This window comes from Oncorhynchus masou, chromosome 25 (assembly GCF_036934945.1).
Source record: "Oncorhynchus masou masou isolate Uvic2021 chromosome 25, UVic_Omas_1.1, whole genome shotgun sequence".
In the NCBI taxonomy this organism is placed as follows: Eukaryota; Metazoa; Chordata; class Actinopteri; order Salmoniformes; family Salmonidae; genus Oncorhynchus; species Oncorhynchus masou.
The window spans coordinates 15,663,658-15,686,051 of record NC_088236.1 but is presented as its reverse complement, the minus strand read 5'-3'; the positions used below and the strand labels follow the sequence as shown (position 1 = coordinate 15,686,051).

At 41.9% G+C, this 22,394-nt stretch overlaps 1 pseudogene; it reads left to right on the top strand.

Moving 5' to 3' along the window:
* The first annotated feature begins 17,466 nt into the window (after positions 1-17,466).
* LOC135513592 (complement component C7-like) lies at positions 17,467-22,056 on the top strand (annotated as a pseudogene).
* Positions 22,057-22,394: the final 338 nt, after the last annotated feature.

The following is a 22,394-nucleotide window of genomic DNA, read 5'->3' as shown; positions in this document are numbered from 1 at the left end:
CAGGGTCCTTAGGTTAGTGCTGAGCTTTGAGGGCACTATGGTGTTGAACGCTGAGCTGTAGTCAATGAATAGCATTTTAAAATAGGTGTTCCTTTTGTCTAGGTGTGAAAGAGCAGTGTGAAGTGCAATAGAGATTGCATCTACTGTGGATCTGTTGGGGCGGTATGCAAATTGGAGTGGGTCTATGGTTTCTTGGGCACAGGGACTATGGTGGTCTGCTTGAAACATATTGGTATTATAGATTCAACAAGTAAAACATGAGCTGGCACACACCCAGAAAAAAATGTTTGTGTGGAGGTATGTTTAATACGCCATAAACTATAGTTTTTTTTAACAGTTAGACCATTTCATTTTAATTAACTTAATCATTATGACATACCCGTCACTATTGTCATTGGTTGCACTAATTGCACTGTTTGCATACATAACCTGGTTCAAGTATTCATGACATTACCCTGAGGATGACACTGTGATGCCGAAATGTTAGTAAATACCCATTAACTTGCTGGGAGTTAATAGATGGAGTGTGAAACTTTCTTTATTTTGATGGTATTACAGACTCAGACAGGGAGAGGTTGAAAATGTCAGTGAAGGCACGACATTTGGTCAGCGCATGCTCGGAGTACACGTCCCAGTAATCCGTCTAGTCCTGCGGCCTTGTGAATATTGACCTGTTTAAAGGTCTTACTTACACCAGCTGCAAAGAACGTGATCACACAGTTGTCCGGAACAGCTGATTCTCTCATGCATGATTCAGTATTACTTGCCTCGAAGTGAGCATATAAGTTATTTAGCTCATCTGGTTGGCTTGCGTCACTGGGGAGCTCTTGGTTGTGCTTCACTTTGTAGTCTGTAATAGTTTTCAAGCCCTGCCACATCTGACGAGCATCAGAGCCGGTGTAGTACGATTTGATCTTAGTTATGTTTTGACGCTTTGCCTGTTTGATGGTTCGTTGGCGGGCAAAGCAGGATTTCTTATAAGACCTGGGTTAGAGGCCCGCTCCTTGAAGCGGCAGCTCTACCCTTTAGCTCAGTGTGAATGTTGCCTGTAATCCATGGCTTCTGGTTGGGGGTATGCACGTACAGTCACTGTGGGGATGACGTCATCGATGCACTTAATTATTAAGCCAGTGACTAATGTGGTGTACTCCTCAATGCCATCGGAAGAATCACGGAACATATTCCAGTATGTGCTAGCAAAACAGTCCTGTAGTTTAGCATCTGCTTCACCTGACCACTTTTTTCATAGACTGAGTCACTGGTGCTTCCTGCTTGAATTTTTGCTTGTAAGCAGGAATCAGGAGGATAGAATTATGGTCAGATTTGCCAAATGGAGGGTGAGAGAGAGCTTTGCACACGTCTCTGTGTGTTAAGTAAAGGTGGTCTAGAGTTTTTCTTTTGCACGTTTAACATGCTGATAGAAATTAGGTAAAACTGATTTAAGTTTCCCTGCATTAAAGTTCCCGGCCACTAGGAGCGCCGACTATGGATGAGCGTTTTCCTGTTTGCTTATGGCAGTATACAGTTAATTGAGTGCGGTTTTAGTGCCAGGATCGGTCTGTGGTGGTATGTAGACAGCTATGAAAAATACAGATGAAAACTCTCTAGGTAGATAGTGTGGTCTACATCTTATCATGAGACACTCTACCTCAGGCGAGCAAAACCTCGAGACTTCCTTAGATATCGTGCACCAGCTGTTGTTTACAAATATGCATAGGCCCCACCCCGTGTCTTACCAGATCCTGTTGTTCTATCCTGCCGATAGAGTGTATAATCCACCAGCTGAATGTTATTTATGTTATCGTTCAGCCACAACTCGGTGAAACATAAGATATGACAGTTTTTAATGTCCCATTGGTAATATATACGTGCTTTCAGTTCGTCCCATTTATTTTCCAGCGATTGAACGTTAGCTAGCAGTATGGATGGCAAAGGCAGATTAGCCACTCTGTCACGCTTGCTCCCGTCCCTCCCTGGCGCTCGAGGGCACTCCTGCCACCATCTGTCACGGTCATCCTCCTCTTCATCTAAAGAGGAGAGGCGAGAAGGATCGGAGGACCAAAATGCGGCGTGGTATGTGTTCATCATTAATTTTATTAAAGAAAACACTGAACACTGAAACACTATACAAAAACAATAACCAAAATAACAACCGTGAAGCTAATGAGATCTGTACTGAAACAAGCAATCAACATAGACAATCACTCACAAAGAAACAGTGCAACCCAGGCTACCTAAGTATGATTCTCAATCAGAGACAACTAATGACACCTGCCTCTGATTGAGAACCATACTAGGCCGAAACATAGAAATCCCCAAATCATAGAAAATCAAACATAGACTGCCCTCCCCAACTCACGCCCTGACCATACTAAATAATGAATACAAAACAAAGGAAATAAAGGTCAGAACGTGACACCATCATTACGGCACACCTGCTTCTCTTGCCACACGCAACAGCGATTCATTGGACTCATTTGGACTCAATGTGTTATTAACTCCCCTATATCTGTCTGTTTCCCAGTTCTGTTCCACGCTTCTGCATTAATTGTCATATGTTGTTGTGTTACCCGGTTCTGAAGCTGTTCCTGTTCTGTTCCATGTCTGTGCTAAATTAAATGTTCACTCTCCGTACCTGCTTCACTAATCCAGTGTCAGTTCTTACACACCTGTCACCTGATATCCTCACAAGGCACCTCGATCTCTTTCCACAAAATCTCAGTTTCTTTCTCCAGTGAATGGCAGGGATGAGGATCTGTTCGGGTTTTGGTGTATATCCTTCCCGTTCGACTCATTAAAGAAAAATTATTTGTCCAATTCGAGTTGAGTAATCGCTGTTCTGATGTCCAGAAGATATTTTTGCTCATAAGAGACGTTAGCAGCAACATTATGTACAAAACAATGCATTGTTATAAACAATGCAGAAAAACAAACAAAATAGCATGGTTGGTTAAGAAACAATAAACCGGCAGCCATCCCCTCCGGCGCCATCATATATCATATTTCAGTCGGATACCTACGTTAATACAACCTCTCCATCTCAGGTAAACCATGTGCTTTTCTGTAACGTGAAAGTGGGGGCAGGAGATCTTCCCTTGGGGGTGGATGAATGAGCCGAGGAATTAAAATAAGTGAGTGAGAGTGAGAAGGGTGATGGTTTCAAGGGATGAAGGAGACTAAAACAGGTTGGGTGGAGCTTTTATTAAAAGAGGGGGAATGAGAGAACCAGTCTAGAATAAAAGGAGGATATAGACTGAAAAATGGAGGAAAATGAAAAATAAAAAAAGTTATTTTTTTAAAGAAGAGGAGGAATGAGAAGAATGAAAGTGGGGGATAGTAGAGGATGAAAGAGAGGGAGATAGGGAGGTCAGAAGAAGGAGGGAACCCTGTAAACCAAAACTGGCTCTGTGAATGAACCAAGAACATTTAATTCTGGGAAAGGCGTAGCTTAGAAAATACCCCCAGAAGTTATAACAAATCTGTCCTGTTGTGTTTATGGTTATACAATGTTGGTATAAGAGTAATATAAAACATTCCTCTGATGTTGCAAGAATGTTAAAGTTCCGAAAACATTTAATTATGAAAATAGTTTGGGGACATTACAAGATACAGGTTCTCAAAACACAAAAAAATACTGTTGAGGATTTACTGATGTTTGACAGTTCATGTAGAAACACATATGGCAATTATTTATTATTTAACAGTTTATTAGACATTGATTATACAAACATACTTTCACAGTATTTCTTGAAAGTCGCCTGCAGGGATTCAAACCTGTAGCTTTGTAGTGTCATCTCTGGAATGAATCCCCTCCACCACTGAAATGGGACAAACACAAATATAAAGCTGTTCACAACTTTACTCTGACTTTCAGGTTGTGGTCTTTGTCTTTGCAGAGAGAGGATAACTAAGGGCTCTATTCAAGCAGCTTCGTTTTAGCTGACATCCACATAGGTTGTCTTGGCGATGACGGCAGTCGTTGCCATTGGCTGCACATAGCCATATTAACAGAAATCCAATTCAGTCGTGTTTACAACTTCGAACAGTGAAATGTCAGATCTACACGTCCATTATGACGATAGAAACCCTCATTATTTTGTTTTATGATTTTTCAGTTTGACTGTAATTATTTCTATATAGCCTACACGTTCTCGTTCTGGACTGCTAACGCAGGAGGGACTGGTGTGGCTTCGTGACAATGATCGCAAGAACAGGAGCTCACCGATTTGATGGCTCAGCTATTTTCATTTTTTTCCCGTTCAAGTACGGGCTCTAGCTGGGCCACTCAAGGACAATTGGAGACTTGTCCTGATGCCACTCCTGCATTGTCTTGGCTGTGTGCTTTTGGTCATTGTCCTGTTGGAAGGTGAACCTTCGACTCAGTCTGAGTGGTCCTGAGCCCTCTGGAGCAGGTTTTCATCAAGGATCTCTCTGTACTTTGCTCTGTTAATCTTTCCCTCAATCCCGACTAGTCTCCTAGTCCCTCCTGCTGAAAAACAACATGATGCTGCCACCACCATGCTTCACTGTAGTGATGGTGCCAGATTTCCTCCAGACATGATGCTTGGCATTCAGGCCACAGAGTTCAATCTTGGTTCTCAGAGAAACTTTTTTCTCATGGTCTGAGAGTCCTTTAGGTGCCTTTTGGCAAATTCCAAGCGGGCTGTCATGTGCCTTTTACTGAGGAGTGGCATCAGTCTGGCCACTCTACCATGAAGGCCTCATTGGTGGAGTGCTGCAGAGATGGTTGTCCTTCTGGAAGGTTCTCCCATCTCCACAGAGGCACTCTGGAGTTCTGTTAAAGTGACCATCGGGTTCTTGGTCACCTCCCTGACCAAGGCCCTTCTGCCCCGATTGCTCAGTTTGGCTGGGCGGCCAGTTCTAGGAAGAGTCTTGGTGGTTCCAAACTTCTTCCATTTAAGAATGATGGAGGCCATTGTGTTCTTGGGGACCTTCAATGCTGCAGAAATTTGTTGGTACCCTTCTCCAGATCTGTGCGTTGACACAATCCTGTCTCGGAGCTCTACGGACAATTCCTTCGACTTCATGGCTTGGTTTTTGCTCTGACAGTCACTGTCAACTGTGGAACCTTATAGGTGTGTGCCTTTCCAAATCATGTGCAACCAATTGAATTTACCACAGGTGGATTTCAATTAAGTTGTAGATGCATCTCAAGGATGATCAAAGGAAACAGGGTGCACCTGAGCTTAATTTCGAGTCTCATAGCAAAGGATCTGAATACTTATGTAAATAAGGTATTTCTGTATTTTATTTGTAATACATTAGCAACATTTTGTAAAAACCTGTTTTCGCTTTGTGATTATGGAGTATTGCGTGTAGATTGATGAGTGGGGAAAAATGAATACATTTGTAAATAAAATACGTTACGTAATGTAACAAAATAATGTAATGTAACAAAATAATGTAATGTAACAAAATAACGTAATGTAACAAAATAATGTAATGTAACAAAATAATGTAATGTAACAAAATAATGTAATGTAACAAAAAACGTAATGTAACAAAATAATGTAATGTAACAAAATAATGTAATGTAACAAAATAACGTAATGTAACAAAATAATGTAATGTAACAAAATAATGTAATGTAACAAAATAATGTAATGTAACAAAATAATGTAATGTAACAAAATGTGAAAAAATGTAAGGGGTCTGAATACTTTCCGAATGCACTGTATATAATATATAATAAGAAATAATAAAACACAAAAACACTCAAGCCTGAAAAACACTTTTAAATTATATTCATCACATCCTCAAAACAGATGGCAATTGCCTCTACCTCAGCAGGCCTACGCAGGCCAGATGGCAGTCTTAGATGACTCTTTAAAAGGGCAATCAAACCCTGAGATCAGCTTTAATGGAAGACATGGTTTGCTGGCTGACAGCGTAGCAAACTCTCTACTTAGCCCAGGCATGGGTCCTGGAGTACTTAGCTGAGTCACATTACACGCAACACTTTCTGGGGTTGCATTGAGAATTCAGAGAGTTAGAGTTCATTTTTTGGGGTAACCCGAACAGCTTCATGTCTATTCCCCATCTCAATCCTAACCCTAGCCACAACCCTAACTCTAACCCTGAACCAGGTACAGTGTAATGACAGACAGACAGACAGACAGACAGACAGACAGACAGACAGACAGACAGACAGACAGACAGACAGACAGACAGACAGACAGACAGACAGACAGACAGACAGACAGACAGACAGACAGACAGACAGACAGACAGACAGACAGACAGGTGGTTATCCAGAGGGGATACATTAACATCCCTAGTCAGACAAATATGACTTTCCTATTCTAGTGGAGGAGTTTCATATTTCACTGGAGGAGTTTCATATTTCACTGGAGGGTTACATAGTTTCCACCTGCTTATTCAGACCATCCATTACACTGGCAGCCTGCAGGGGCTCGATATGCATACAGACCTGTTAGCTCCCTCTGCCTTCAGGGACACACTGACAGCTGATGTACGTCAACAATTATAAGTGGATGTAGTTTCCTCACATTTGAACATTACGCTCCCTGCATAAACAGCAGGGGATCCATCCTGGGTTTCTCTGTGGATCCAAATCATGTCAGGATATGTGCTCCTTCAATATGAGTAAATATCAGTTTTTCAAATAGAGGGTAGGATTTGGCAACTATGTAATGCGTGTGTGCGTGCGTGAGTGATTGAGTGCCTGCATGCCTACGTGTGTGTCTATGTGTATGTCTACGTCTCCTTAGCCACCACCTTGTCACCATTATCTGCTAAATTATATTTTTGGTCAGCAGGCTAATAACAGCCCTACAGAGAGAGCTTGGTGTTTCATCATACACAGCAGGACTTCCTACAGATGTCAACAACAACAACACAAATCAAAAAAGTCTACTTTGTCTCATACATACTTGATCCAGCTTACTGTAATTGTTGGAGATGCCAGTAGTGCCAGACACGTGAGGGTGAAACAGCTCTATGTTGCCCCCTAGTGTTTTGCAGAGTGTATTGCTTATCTCAGGCAGCAAATGCATGCAGCCAGTACAGTTGGACCATTGTTGAGTAAAAGTGTAAAACTGCTACCTATCTTTGTTTTTTCCCCTTGTCTTCACTGAGAACTGGGAAGGTGAAACACCTACTAGACATCCTCCATATTGCTTTAAAGCTGAGATCCAGCTGGTTGCCCCAGGCAGGCACATTTCTTATTGTTTTTGTTTTGTTTATGAAATGGGGCAAAGGAGCATCCTACATCGTGGTAAAAGTAATTCTTAGTAAATAGATTACCACAGTAAGAGTCATGATACCCATTAAGTAAAAATACTTTAAAGTACTACTTAAGTTGTTTTTGGGGGTATCTGTACTTTACTATTTATATTTTTGACATAATTTACTTCACTACATTCCTAAATAAAATAATGTACTTTGTCTTCCTTCAATTTTCCCTGACACCCAAAAGTACTCATTAAGTTTTAATGCTTAGCAAAACAGAAAACGGTCCAATTCACCAACTTATCAACAGAACCTCCCTGGTCATCCCTCATGCCTCTGATCTGGCGGACTCACTAAACGCAAATTCATCATTTGTAAATGATGTCTGACTGTTGGAGTGTGCCCCTGGCTAACTGTACATTTAAAAAAATCAAGACAATTGTGCATTCTAGTTTGTTTAATATAAGGAATTTTAAATTCTTTATACTTTCACTTTTGATACCTAAGTATATATAAAACCAAATGCTTTTAGGGCTGGTTTCACAGACGGGGCTTAGATTAAGCCAGGAGTAGGCCTTAAATGTGTACTCGTTAAACTAGGACATTTTAGTAGCTTTCATGAACGTGAAATGAAATGCTAATTTGGATATCATAAAGAACGACAAATGCCATGATGACCTGGACAAAACTGCCGAATTGAGGCAAAAGGTAAGAATTTAACTATTTAACTAACTAATGTTATCAAAATGTAATAATTCATAAATTGCCTAAATTTCTATCAATTGCCAATTCTGTGACCTGTCTTGTGCAAGTTTAAATTGACACAATACCTGTTAGAAAAGGTTTCAGCTGGAGACGACGTGCACAAGCTTGCAGGGATTTGTAGCTTTGAATGATATCTACTCTGACGGTAATGACCATTTTCTAATCTGAGAGTAAATAGAGCCGAATATATGGAAAAAATTCACCTTGTCCGAGAGAGATTTAGATGGTTATCAAAACGTCATGACAGGGTAAGCCTACACGAAACAGTCTTTATTTTAAGTGTTTCTAAAATCCCCTTTGGGAAAAATGAATGGTGGAAAAACTATTGGAATCATTTCCCTGTTGATCTGCTAGGTGTTATGGGTACTATGACACCTCCACTGTGGGGCTCTGTACTCTGCTGTTCTATTGCACTTCCATTGATGTGCAATTATGTCAGAGAAAAAACAACAACAAAGTTTGTGTTTTGAAGTAATTTCTTTGTTAATAATATAATAATGCAAACGGACGAGGCAGTTTCACCGCTATGGATTCCAGCTTTAAGGGCTGCTGAACTGGTTGATATAGCCTTAGTTGCAGTCCTCTTCATTGAGAAATGCTACTTGAGAATGAGATTTAGGTCTTGGAGGCGTGCTTTGATGTGGGTGTCTCTTGAGTGTTTGTTCACACATGGGAAGCGCTTGTACATTCACTCTGCCAAAACAGTACACAGTTAGAGTCACTCATCATTTTGCCAATTAGCTTCAGCCTGCTGGTGTGCAACTGTGGCAAACACAGTTGGTTTGACTTTGGATAGAATAAATTACACCATGTATATGGGTCAATATTTTCATGTTGAACACTTTTACTTTGTCATTATATGCTTATTTCTATATGTATTTATACAATTTATAGTTGGTTTGAGGTTTTTAAGTCATTGAAATTAGGAGCTATTGAAATGTACAAATGTTGTCCCATGTACATTGTGTAATTTACTAATAGTCTTGCAATAGTTGCAAGTTCAAATCCCCAAGCTGACAAGGTACTAATCTGTCGTTCTGCCCCCGAACAGGCAGTTAACCCACTGTTCCTAGGCCATCATTGAAAATAAGAATTTGTTCTTAACTGACTTGCCTAGTTAAATAAAAAATGTAAAAAAAACTAACCTCATGGATATCCAAAATCAAACTAAATTTACCACGGTCAGTATGTGCTCCGCACCCATATGTTGGTAATTACAATAAGGTTGCGTGCAACTGCACTCCGAATTGATGATTTCTTGGGTGCTGTGGACCTGTGGGCAGGGTTGAAATAAACCCAACACAAGGAAACTTCTGTACCCAAGATTCCTTACAAATCTCTGTCGTGGACGCTACTGACTGTACGACCAAAATTAACCTATTTACAATTTGTAGTACATTTTGACACTAAAATAACTCTTTCTGACTCCTATCGATGCCACATAGGCCTTTCAGTTACTCTTGAACCTTATTCTCTATTTTCAGATCACTGCTGATAGGGAGCAAAAGAGGAGATGATCACTCATCCCCATACTGTTTATATTTATTTACTTTTCTGCTCTTTTGCACACCAGTATCTCTACCTGTACATGACCATCTGATCATTTATCACTCCAGTGTTAATCTGCAAAATTGTAATTATTCGCCTACCTCCTCATGCCTTTTGCACACAATGTATATAGACTATTTTTTTCTAATGTGTTATTGACTTGTTTATTGTTTACTCCATGTGTAACTCTGTGTTGTCTGTTCACACTGTTATGCTTTATATTGGCCAGGTCGCAGTTGTAAATGAGAACTTGTTCTCAACTAGCCTACCTGGTTAAATAAAGATGAAATAAAAATAAATAAATACATTAAACTGCAGATAGGGAGCAAAAGAGGAGACGATCACTGCAGATAGGAGGCAAAAGAGGAGACGATCACTGCAATTAGGGAGTAAAAGAGGAGACGATCACTGCAGATAGGAGGCAAAAGAGGAGACGATCACTGCAGATAGGGAGCAAAAGAGGAGACGATCACTGCAGATAGGGAGCAAAAGAGGAGACGATCACTGCAAATAGGGAGCAAAAGAGGAGACGATCACTGCAAATAAGGAGTAAAAGAGGAGACGATCACGGCAGATAGGGAGTAAAAGAGGAGACGATCACTGCTGATAGGGAGTAAAAGAGGAGACGATCACTACTGATAGGGAGCAAAAGAGGAGACGATCACTGCTGATAGGGAGTAAAAGAGGAGACGATCACTGCTGATAGGGAGCAAAAGAGGAGACGATCACTACTGATAGCGAGCAAAAGAGGAGACGATCACTGCTGATAGGGAGCAAAAGAGGAGACGATCACTGCAAATAAGGAGTAAAAGAGGAGACGATCACTGCAGATAGGGAGTAAAAGAGGAGACGATCACTGCTGATAGGGAGTAAAAGAGGAGACGATCACTGCTGATAGGGAGCAAAAGAGGAGACGATCACTGCAGATAAGGAGTAAAAGAGGAGACGATCACTGCAAATAGGGAGCAAAAGAGGAGACGATCACTGCAAATAAGGAGTAAAAGAGGAGACGATCACTGCAAATAGGGAGTAAAAGAGGAGACAATCACTGCAAATAAGGAGTAAAAGAGGAGACGATCACCGCAAATAAGGAGTAAAAGAGGAGACGATCACTGCAGATAGGGAGTAAAAGAGGAGACAATCACTGCAAATAAGGAGTAAAAGAGGAGACGATCACTGCGGATAGGGAGCGAAAGAGGAGACGATCACTGCAAATAGGGAGTAAAAGAGGAGACGATCACTGCAAATAGGGAGCAAAAGAGAAAATGATCACTGCAGATAGGGAGTAAAAGAGGAGACGATCACTGCAGATAGGGAGTAAAAGAGGAGACGATCACTGCTGATAGGGAGTAAAAGAGGAGACGATCACTGCAGATAGGGAGTAAAAGAGGAGACGATCACTGCAAATAAGGAGTAAAAGAGGAGACGATCACTGCTGATAGGGAGTAAAAGAGGAGACGATCACTGCAAATAGGGAGTAAAAGAGGAGACGATCACTGCAAATAGGGGCAAAAGAGAACAATCACTGCAAATAGGGAGAAAAGAGGAGACGATCACTGCAGATAGGGAGCAAAAGAGGAGACGATCACTGCAGATAGGGAGCGAAAGAGGAGACGATCACTGCAAATAGGGAGTAAAAGAGGAGACGATCACTGCAAATAAGGAGTAAAAGAGGAGACGATCACTGCAGATAGGGAGCAAAAGAGAACATGATCACTGCTGATAGGGAGCAAAAGAGGAGACGATCACTGCAGATAGTGAGCAAAAGAGGAGACGATCACTGCAGATAAGGAGTAAAAGAGGAGACGATCACTGCAAATAAGGAGTAAAAGAGGAGACGATCACTGCTGATAGGGAGCAAAAGAGGAGACGATCACTGCAAATAGGGGGTAAAAGAGGAGACAATCACTGCAAATAAGGAGTAAAAGAGGAGACGATCACCGCAAATAAGGAGTAAAAGAGGAGACGATCACTGCAGATAGGGAGTAAAAGAGGAGACAATCACTGCAAATAAGGAGTAAAAGAGGAGACGATCACTGCTGATAGGGAGCAAAAGAGGAGACGATCACTGCAAATAGGGAGCAAAAGAGAACATGATCACTGCTGATAGGGAGTAAAAGAGGAGACGATCACTGCAGATAGGGAGTAAAAGAGGAGACGATCACTGCAGATAGGGAGCAAAAGAGAACATGATCACTGCTGATAGGGAGCAAAAGAGGAGACGATCACTGCTGATAGGGAGTAAAAGAGGAGACGATCACTGCAAATAGGGAGCAAAAGAGGAGACGATCACTGCTGATAGGGAGTAAAAGAGGAGAAGATCACTGCTGATAGGGAGCAAAAGAGGAGACGATCACTGCAAATAAGGAGTAAAAGAGGAGACGATCACTGCTGATAGGGAGTAAAAGAGGAGAAGATCACTGCTGATAGTGAGCAAAAGAGGAGACGATCACTACTGATAGGGAGCAAAAGAGGAGACGATCACTGCTGATAGGGAGTAAAAGAGGAGACGATCACTGCAAATAGGGAGTAAAAGAGGAGACGATCACTGCAGATAGGGAGTAAAAGAGGAGACGATCACTGCTGATAGGGAGTAAAAGAGGAGACGATCACTGCAGACAGGGAGTAAAAGAGGAGATGATCACTGCAGATAATTAGTAAAAGAGGAGACGATCACTGCAAATAAGGAGTAAAAGAGGAGACGATCACTGCAGATAGGGAGTAAAAGAGGAGACGATCACTGCAAATAAGGAGTAAAAGAGGAGACAATCACTGCGGATAGGGAGCGAAAGAGGAGACGATCACTGCAAATAAGGAGTAAAAGAGGAGACGATCACTGCTGATAGGGAGCAAAAGAGGAGACGATCACTGCAAATAGGGAGTAAAAGAGGAGACGATCACTGCAAATAAGGAGTAAAAGAGGAGACGATCACTGCAGATAGGAGTAAAAGAGGAGACGATCACTGCAAATAGGGAGTAAAAGAGGAGACGATCACTGCAGATAGGGAGCAAAAGAGAACATGATCACTGCTGATAGGGAGCAAAAGAGGAGACGATCACTGCAGATAGTGAGCAAAAGAGGAGACGATCACTGCAGATAGGGAGTAAAAGAGGAGACGATAACTGCAATTAGGGAGTAAAAGAGGAGACGATCACTGCTGATAGGGAGCAAAAGAGGAGACGATCACTGCTGATAGGGAGCAAAAGAGGAGACGATCACTGCTGATAGGGAGCAAAAGAGGAGACGATCACTGCTGATAGGGAGCAAAAGAGGAGACGATCACTGCTGATAGGGAGTAAAAGAGGAGACGATCACTGCAGATAGGGAGTAAAAGAGGAGATGATCACTGCAGATAGGGAGCAAAAGAGGAGACGATCACTGCAGTTTGGGAGCAAAAGAGGAGACAAGAGAAAATCCCTTTTGACTGTTTCTGTTTTAGAATAATAATTGTATTTTTGTAAGGTCACAACGAGAGTAGTTCTGGCAGAAGAACAATCAAACAATAATGTATGTTCTCCTTCTCTAATGTAAAAAGAAACATTCTGGTTCCTTGGAAGGAAAGAAAAGTTCCTTAGAATAATCTCTTCCCGCAATTATCTGACCCTTTAGCAGGAAGGGTCCTTTAGCAGGAAGGGTTCACATACTTTTTGTGTATGTGCGCGTGCGTGTGCACGCGCGTGTGTGTCAGGGTTTTCCTGTGGTGAAGTAGAGGAGGACCAAAACGCAGCATGGTTATATTGATTCATGTTTAATAAAAACAGATAAACATGAACACTACAAAACAATAAACGTGGAAAACCAAAAACAGCCCTATCTGGTGCAAAACACAGAGACAGGAACAATCACCCACAAACACACAATGAAACAAAAGCTACCTAAGTATGATTCTCAATCAGAGACAACTAATGACACCTGCCTCTGATTGAGAACCATACTAGGCCAAAACATAGAAATACCCCAAAACATAGAAAAACAAACATAGACTGCCCATCCAACTCACGCCCTGACCATACTAAATAAATACAAAACAAAGGAAATAAAGGTCAGAACGTGACAGTGTGTGTGTGTATGTGTGTGTGTGTGTGTGTGTGTGTGTGTTTTTTGTGAACGGGAGAGAGACACTGAACTATATAATACTTTGAAATGTCCACAGCCACAGAGAGGTCATGTACACACTCACCATGAAGGTAAGCTGATTCACATTTATTCCCTACTTACCTCTTTTAATATACTCAGATGATTTCTACTATTAATCAAGTGGTTCAAAACAGTTGTGCTGTATAGTCTTAGACTTCAATTCAATCCGATGGAGCATTAACCCGCGTTGGCAGACATCCTCATAGCTGATGTCTTGGAGGTGGTAGAGTAAGTGCGGCAGGAGCTGTCAAATTTAGGTGGCTGCTCTTGTGTGACACAACCACTCCCGTCCTTATTATCCGCGATACAAGTTCAAACCACTCCCGTCCTTATTTTCCACGTTACAAACCACTCCCTTCATTATTATCCACGTTACAAACCACTCCCGTCCTTATTTTACACGTTACAAACCACTCCCTTCATTATTATCCACGTTACAAACCACTCCCTTCCTTGTTATCCACGTTACAAACCACTCCCTTCATTATTATCCACGTTACAAACCACTCCCTTCATTATTATCCACGTTACAAACCATTATCTCCACTCCCTTCATTATTATCCACGTTACAAACCACTCCCTTCATTATTATCCATTATTATCCACGTTACAAACCACTCCCTTCATTATTATCCACGTTACAAACCACTCCCTTCCTTATTATCCATGTTACAAACCACTCCCTTCATTATTATCCACGTTACAAACCACTCCCTTCATTATTATCCACGTTACACACCACTCCCTTCATTATTATCCACGTTACAAACCACTCCCTTCATTATTATCCACGTTACAAACCACTCCCTTCATTATTATCCACGTTACAAACCACTCCCCCTTCATTATTATCCACGTTACAAACCACTCCCTTCATTATTATCCACGTTACAAACCACTCCCTTCATTATTATCCACGTTACAAACCACTCCCTTCCTTATTATCCACGTTACAAACCACTCCCTTCATTATTATCCACGTTACAAACCACTCCCTTCATTATTACCACGTTACAAACCACTCCCTTCATTATTATCCGCGTTACAAACCGTTCCCTTCCTTTCTATCAAAACGGAGATAGAAAGTGTAGGCTAATGCATGTTTTGATGTTAATTTGGATGGGGGGGGTGAAGGTGAAGACAATTAGAACAGGCATTCCAGTGTTTGAACTTCTAACGTGACTACATGGGATTTGTCAGATTATAAAGTCGGGTGTGTCCATGATAAACTAGCACACGGAGCTCCTCCGACACAGCCAAAACAACCACTGTGGGTGTCGGCTAGCACGGATCTGATAGAATCCTTAGACTTTTGAAAGAGTTGTAAAATACACTAAGTAAATAGAATTTAACCGCAGCATTCCTCCTCTCCTCTCCTCTCCTCTCCCCTCCTCTCCTCTCCTCTCCTCTCCTCTCCTCTCCTCTCCTCTCCTCTCCTCTCCTCTCCTCTCCTCTCCTCTCCTCTCCTCTCCTCTCCTCTCCTCTCCTCACCCAATAATTGTGTGGAAACGGCGCATTGCCACTGGGGATCATATGGCAAGTGGTCAGAGTGTGACGGCTGCACTAAAACACAGGTAAGGAACCAAACCAATCATCAGAAGTCATGACCATGAGCTCCACTAAACTCATGCTTTGATTCATGAATGGCAACCAATGTTGTGATATACAGTACCTTCAGAAAGTATTCATACAACATTTTTTTGTGTTACAGCCTAAATTGAAAATGGATTAAATATATTGTTTTCCTCACCAGCTCACATAATACCCCATAGTAACAAAGTGAAAACATGTTTTTAGAAATAGTTGCACATTTATTGAAAAATGTATTACAGAAATATCTCATGTACATAAGTATTCACACCGCTGAGTCAATACATGTTAGAATAACATTAGGCCGTGATAAAGCTGTGAGGATTTCTGAGTAAGTCTCTAAGAGCTTTGCACACCTGGATTGTACAACATTTGCACAAAATTCTTCAAGCTCTGTCAAGTTGGCTGTTGATCATTGCTCGACAACCATTTTAAAGTCTTGTCAGCTTTTCAACCAGATTTAAGTCAAAACTATAATTAGGCCGCTCAGGAACATCAATGTCATCTCGGTAAGCAACTCAAGTGTATATTTGGCCTTATGTTTAAGGTTATTGTCCTGCTGAAAGGTGAATTTGTCTTCCAATGACTTTTGGAAAGCAGATTGAACCAGGTGTTCCTCTAGGATTTTGCCTGTTCTTAGCTCTATTCCGTTTCTTTGTATCTTAACAAACTCCCTAGTCCTTGAAGATGACAAGCATACCCCTAACATCATGCAGTCACCACCATTCTTGAAAATATGGAGTGGTATTCAGTGATGTGTTTTGTTTAGATTTGCTTTAAAACTGCAACATTTTCTGTATGTCCTATGGCAAAATGTGTAGAATTGAAGGAAAATTACTCTAAAATGTTTTTCAGCGAAGTGGAGTGGAGGGGGTTGTCAAGAGTGACCTGACCTGTATTTTAGTGGTCTTGTCACGTTCTGACCTTTTATATCCTTTGTTTTGTCGTTATTTAGTATGGTTAGGGCGTGAGTTGGGGTGGGCAGTCTATGTTTGTTTTTCTATGATTTTGGGATTTCTATGTTTCGGCCAAGTATGGTTCTCAATCAAAGGCAGGTGTCATTAGTTGTCCCTAATTGAGAATCATACTTAGGTAGCCTGGGTTGCACTGTTTGTTTGTGAGTGATTGTCTATGTTAGTTGCTTGTGTCAGCTCAGTTCTCATTATAGCTTCACGGTTGTTATTCGTTTATTGTTTTGTATAGTTTGTATTCAGTGTTCAGTGCTTTCTTTAATTAAAAAATCATCATGAACACATACCACGCTGCATTTCGGTCGGCTCCTTACGACGATGGTGACAGGTCTACTTCTACCAAGGGTTATGTTTTATTTAATTTTCCACTATTTACTTGATATTCATTGTTTTCTCCTCTCACACCTCTCTTCTTCCAGAGATGATAGTTACATGATAGTTATGATAGTTAAAATTAGCCTACTGTGACACTGTTGATTTTTTGCTGCATAGAAGAACCACCTAAGTTGGTTGTTGAAGATATCCCTCTAGTGGTGTGGGGGCTGTGCTTTGGCAAAGTGGGTGGGGTTATATCCTTCCTGTTTGGCCCTGTCCGGGGAGTGTCCTTTAATGGATGGGGCCACAGTGTCTCCTGACCCTCTCCTGTCTCAGCCTCCAGTATTTATGCTGCAGTAGTTTATGTGTCGGGGGCTGGGGTCAGTTTGTTATATCTGGAGTACTTCTCCTGTCCACGGTGTCCTGTGTGAATCTAAGTGTGCGTTCTCTAATTCTCTCCTTTCTCTCTCTCGGAGGACCTGAGCCCTATGACCATGCCCCAGGACTACCTGACATGATGACTCCTTGCTGTCCCCAGTCCACCTGGCCAGTGCTGCTGCTCCAGTTTCAACTGTTCTGCCTTATTATTCATTCTGACCATGCTGGTCATTTATGAACATTTGAACATCTTGGCCATGTTCTGTTATAATCTCTACAGTGGCACAGCCAGAAGAGGATCTGGCCACCCCAAAATGGTTGACATAGCCTGGTTCCTCTCTAGGTTTCTTCCTAGGTTTTGGCCTTTCTAGGGAGTTTTTCCTAACCACCGTGCTTCTACACCTGCATTGCTTGCTGTTTGGGGTTTTAGGCTGGGTTTCTGTACAGCACTTTGAGATATCAGCTGATGAACGAAGGACTATATAAATAAATTTGATTTGACCTATTGGTGGTAAAGAACGACGTGGAGTTGGCTCAGTTCCATATCAATGCCAGAGGATACCGTTCTATGTCTGAGAAGGTTCTGGAAGGTTCTGGCCACCTTCCCCACCATGTACGACTACGCCAGCTATAGGACAGTGGTGAAAAGGTTTGAAACCCATTACCTGTCTGAGGGGACTCTGTGCGAACTCTTCCACGCCTTACTCAGCATCGACTGAGAAACAGATGGGTGAGACAACTCAGGCAAGTCCTGCTGAGACTGGATCAGCTGCAGCTGAGACAGAGGCTGTCCTAATATAGACACCTCAGACGTATCATTCTAGTGACATACAGTAGTAGTGGGAGTAACAGAGTGCCATGGCTAGAACATGTCATCTCTGCTGGTTACACGGCTGGCCCCAATGGCAGTGAGTTGGAGCATGGTGCCCCACAACAGATGGTGAACAAGACTAAAAAAACTAAGTATATAATAATGGTTTAATAATGGCCATCAGAGCTTTTTGATGTCATTGGAACCCACCTTTATATAGTATAGTTTGATTCTAGCATTTGGCTGGACACCAAAGTAATGGTGAAAGTTACATGTAGTGTAACTGTATGAGCTGCAGCTAAAGTGTCTACTGCATTGGAATCCCTGTATTTATACCATGGTATTGTTGAATACTTGTTTCTGACTGGCTTGAAGGGGATTCTAGAGAGTGAATTATTTCCCAATAACACATGGTATATTTGCACGGTAGAGTTCAATGGCTATCAGAGAGCAACAGGATGATGACGTTGGACTAACCACAGTTGGACTATCGACTTTATCCCTACCTACGGTACCATTAAAAAGTTTGGACACAACTACTCATTCCAGGGTTTTTATTATTTGCACTATTTTCTACATTCTAGAAGAATAGAGAAAGACATCAAAACTATGAAATAACACATATGCAATCATGTAGTAACCAAAAAAGTGTAAATGTGTTCTGGGAGTGTTCTTGTAACATCAAGTGAATGTTTTTTACACCCGAGAAGAAACATTGTATAATCAGCCGCACAACTGGACCGTTTTTTTGTGTGTTTAGGGAACACCTTTTGTGATGTCCCTACAATGTTCCCAGCAGACTGTTCCCACAACCTCATTAAACATTCTGGGAACCTTTAAAGAACAGACTGAATGTGTTTAGGGAACACCTTTTGTGATGTCCCTACAATGTTCCCACCAGACTGTTCCCACAACCTCATTAAACATTCTGGGAACCTTTAAAGAACAGACTGAATGTGTTTAGGGAACACCTTTTGTGATGTCCCTACAATGTTCCCACCAGACTGTTCCCACAACCTCATTAAACATTCTGGGAACCTTTAAAGAACAGACTAAATGTGTTCTGGGGACGGTCTTGCAACATCAGCAGAATGTTTCATACAAACCTTGTATAATCATCAGCACTACTGGACCGTTTTTGTGTTATGAGAACATTTGCCACAACCTAACAAATGTTCTGGGAACTTTCACAGAAACAATTTTGGTTTGCTGGGAAAACATTACTGATACATTGTGTTATTACCTGGAATCCTAATAAGAGCTTTTGCGGAATGTTCTGTGGAGGCTGTTACAGATGTTGTGCACAACATTTTAGTGAACTTAATGGGGATCTTAACTAATGTTCTGGGAATGTTTTCGATTTGTTGGGGGAGATTATTGGCATCATTGCTTGATTACATACAAAGGTAGAGTAAAAAAAGCTGGGGAAAATGCTTTGCTATATTACTCGTCCCATGTTGTGTGTGGTGTGCATGTTTCCAGATGAGGCCTCTCTATGAGCTGGTAAAGGAGGTGCAGTGTGCTGGGGTGAATAGGCTCCATTTGAAGACAGCCATAGAGCAGTACCTGAATGAAAGGTACCCTTGCTTCAGCCAGCCCTGCAGGAACAACAGCCTGGTGGTGATAGAGGGGGATGAGTGTAGATACATCTTTAAACCTGGTACAGACTGGCCTGTGAGAAGGGGAAGGAGCTAGAGGGCAGGTAACATTTTACATGTTATGTGGATACTCCAGATGACGGTATTTGTGTATTTATTTCTGGGTGCTTTCAGACATACTGTACATTCACATACAGATATATGCATAACCTCTCTCTCCATCCTTCCTTCCCCTTTCACTCTCCTTGTTTAGTTCACCACAACCCTACATTCAACCATTATTTCCCTCCCTCCCTCCTTTAGTGTTGCTGATCTGGCTGGACTTACTGCTCTGTAAGTCAGAGATCACGAACCCGCACATGCAGTACTCATGCCCCTCAGAGAGGCTGCCATCACTGCAACGGGGAGACCAGGGTTACGGCAGGCTGCCATAGCAACTGAGACATGCAATACATCCTGTTAGAATCATTGCAGCTTCTGTTGACTTTAGTGATAAGACTTTATACATGAACACAACACAACAAATACATGACATGGACTGTATACATAGCACCTTTCACAAAGTACTTCTGCGGGCCAAAGTGCTAATCAGGCAAGCAAAGACAGTGTTGGAAAAGCATAGCAGGAGCAACACATTGCTGTCTTCTATTAATTCAGCCTTCATATTACCCTGCTGTTACCTTACTGAACGTCTGTTTGGTGTACGCCTGTTGGTTTGTTTGTTTGTTCACTTGTTTGTTTACTTCCAGGACCATGGAGCCTCAGTGCTTTGCCCTGACCCTCTCACCTCGAGAGACCTGTGGAAGCACATCTCCTCTCCCTAATGACTGTCATGGTAAGAAGAGATGGACAGACAGCCACTATACTACTGCCTGTTTCCTTCAGTGCTGCTGCTGGAGAGCTTTTCATTTTATTTTATTTTATTCACCTTTATTTAATCAGGTAAGCTAGTTGAGAACAAGTTCTCATTTACAACTGCGACCTGGCCAAGAGAAAGCAAAGCTACAGGGCATATAGACATTTGCTCTAAACTCGCACTAACACAACTGTGGATGAAGTAATCACCATGTATTTGCACAGGGCTGGCTCCAGAAGCTTGTACAACACCCTAGTCTACCATGTAATCGTTTCAGTCTTTTTATTATAATGCCGTTGTTGTTAGTTCCTACATTAGTAGATATCACAATCTGGAAATGGTTTGACTGTGTTTGACCATCATTTGTGCTGTTAAACTCAGGATCCAAAAGATGTATATGGTGGACAGTAAGATTTAATACACCTGTATGGAGTGTTGCAATCTGATTGGAATTAGAATCACAGAGTGCACTGGTGATCAGACATGGAGCACAGCTCCCAAAGAGTGCAAGAGTAAGTTGTGCTTCAATGACGACCACACACACACACACACACACACACACACACACACACACACACACACACACACACACACACACACACACACACACACACACACACACACACACACACACACACACACACACACACACACACACACACACACACACACACACACACACACACACACACACACACACACACACACACACCACACAACATCATTATGATTGTTCCCTCATCTTTTGCCATGCTATGCTCCAGGTGTCATGTCCCATCCCTTCAAAATGCTGTTACAGGCTCCCACTGCAAGCCCACCTATGGCATAGGAGATATGATCCCTCTGTCCTAACCTGAGGGGAGGCAAAGAGATCCTCTGGGTCACCGGACCCCAATACCATCACATAGCATCACCAGGGTAGGTTACCTTGATTCAGCTGCATTTCACCAACACCATACCCAGTTCCACCAATCTGGAGATGTATCCATTCTGCAACTATTACCTGATTGTATTCTCTCCCCTCGGATAATTCAGATTAAATATGGTATTTTTTCCCTTCTTTCCTTTATGAATTCTGCACACAAAACGCCAATCCCCTTGATGACCCAACAGTGCAATGCAAACCATGGGAGAAACTGGCTTAAGATTGCACGTACGTTTTACCAACCTTTTTGGCACCTTTTGACTGCATATTCTAACTAGGAGCTATGATAAATTCTATAATATTTCCTTAGACACAGATATAAGATCAGATTAGCCTCCACAAGTTTACATCTTGACCACCAGGAGAGGAAACACAAAACTGACCTTATTTCAGCGGTTTCATGTGTTCATGTTGCTCTTTTGTCCAGATCATCTCAAGAAGTGTGTGCCACCAACTCTGAGAGGGGTCAGGAAGACAGACTGAGCATGTGCGAGATAAACACCCTGCAGTGTACTACAACTTGACAGAGGACAGCGCCTGCCAGTGGCCAACCCACACAACTTCACCCTGCACTGAGTGACTGCCAGCTGTGGGAGACCTGTGATGGTACAACTCAACACCTCAGTTTTTTTGTGTGTGTACTTACATGGGCAACCGCGTGCAAATGAGCATGTGTGCATATGTGTGTGTTGGTGTTCCCATATGTGTGTGTGTGTGTGTACAAACTGCACCAGATCTCAAGGACATTTTCCTTGTCCTATGTTCCTTGTCTCCTTCTAACAGGACTAACAAACAGGTGTCGCTTTGAGGACAGGTTTGAGTCTGTGTATCCGTCTGGGGCCTGAGGCTGACAGTGCTACCCAGATGCTGAGTGAGTGTGAGGCAGAACTGAGGAGATGTAAATGGGAGAAGGTGTCCGTTGGCAGCATACTGCCCTGTGGCGCCTAAGGACACAAGAGAATGGTCTCCTCTCCTCTGAATCAGCATGTCTGTGATAATGACAGAAAATACCCTCCTTCACTAATTTTGTCTCATCTCTGTTAATTTTACATGACTCTTCAAACGCACTGCTTCAAAGACATATAAAGCAATATAAATCATCCATTAGTTTGGATTTGATAATACATATTTTTGTTCCAATAAAAAAGTCACAACAGTAGCATATGAACTAAGGGCTCTATTCAGTCTGTATCGATGAAACGTTACTGATTGCGTGACAGAAATTAAATGGTAGTTTCCTATTGAACCGACATCTGTAGTGTCTGCCGTAAATGCAGTCTCTGCTG